The sequence below is a fragment of the Odocoileus virginianus genome, chromosome 31, assembly GCF_023699985.2.
Source record: "Odocoileus virginianus isolate 20LAN1187 ecotype Illinois chromosome 31, Ovbor_1.2, whole genome shotgun sequence".
Taxonomy (NCBI): Eukaryota; Metazoa; Chordata; class Mammalia; order Artiodactyla; family Cervidae; genus Odocoileus; species Odocoileus virginianus.
The window spans coordinates 16390089-16391470 of NC_069704.1; the positions used below are offsets into that span (position 1 = coordinate 16390089).

A 1382-nucleotide genomic window follows, 5' to 3' on the forward strand; every position below is an offset into this window, starting at 1 on the left:
CCTGAGAAAAGGGATCCCAAGCAGGTCTCTTCCACAAGCATGGCCTGGCTGAAGCCATATATGTCACAAATACAACCTTGCCACTCCAGCCACAGCTGATGGTACCAGGGAGCAGTTGCAAAGTTATGAAGAAAGCTGAATCTTCCTGACTCAGGGATTAAACCTGGGTCTGCTGCATTGCAGGCAGATTTTTTACCGTCTGACCACAAGAGAAGCCCTATGAACTCTTAAGATGGTTTGATATAGACACTGCTTTAGAGGTATACACCATATATGTGAGGGCAAACTGAAACCATCAGATCCTCTATTTTGGGAAGTGTAAATACTCCCACTAAAGTTGTGAGATTAATGGGAACTCTTGATCATTACAACCGATTATACCAAAGATGATTTTGGCTTGGACATCTTTTTTTAAGAATCCCACTGTGACACTGTGGATACGATGTCTTATTGTAATAAAGTCCTGAAAGTAATCCTTTCCTCCATGGAATAAGCCCTATTTGGTTTTGTTATGTCATTCTCCATTCACTTTTTTTCTTAAGATTTCAGATTCTTAAGAATGATCTCCAGGCTCTTTCCCGGCTGGAACCATGGAGGGTGCAGAAGAGAAGAAAAAGAAGGTTCCTGCTGTGCCAGAAACCCTTAAGAAAAAGCGAAAGAATTTCACAGAGCTTAAGATCAAGCGCCTGAGAAAGAAGTTTGCCCAAAAGATGCTTCGAAAGGCAAGGAGGAAGCTTATTTATGAAAAAGCTAAGCATTACCACCAAGAAATACAGGCAGATGTACAGAACTGAAATTCGAATGGCTAGGATGGCACGAAAAGCTGGCAACTTCTATGTACCCGCGGAACCCAAATTGGCATTTGTCATCAGAATCAGAGGTGTCAACGGTGTCAGCCCAAAGGTTCGAAAGGGGCTGCAGCTCCTTCGCCTCCGGCAGATCTTCAATGGCACCTTTGTGAAGCTCAACAAGGCATCAATTAACATGCTGAGAATTGTGGAGCCATACATTGCATGGGGGTACCCAAATCTGAAGTCTGTAAATGGATTGATCTACAAGCGTGGTTATGGGAAAATCAACAAAAAGCGAATTGCTCTGACAGACAACGCATTGATTGCTCGATCTCTTGGGAAATACGGAATCATCTGCATGGAGGATCTGATTCATGAGATCTATACTGTTGGAAAACGTTTCAAAGAAGCAAACAACTTCCTGTGGCCCTTTAAATTGTCTTCTCCAGGAGGTGGAATGAAGAAAAAGACCACCCATTTTGTAGAAGGTGGAGATGCTGGCAACAGGGAAGACCAGATCAACAGGCTTATTAGAAGGATGAACTAAGGTATCTGCCAGGATTATTTTTGTAATCTGGTCCGTTAATAAAC

The 1382-nt window shown here is 42.8% G+C and overlaps 1 pseudogene; it reads left to right on the forward strand.

Moving 5' to 3' along the window:
• The first annotated feature begins 573 nt into the window (after window positions 1-573).
• Window positions 574-1382, forward strand: LOC110122094 (large ribosomal subunit protein uL30 pseudogene; annotated as a pseudogene).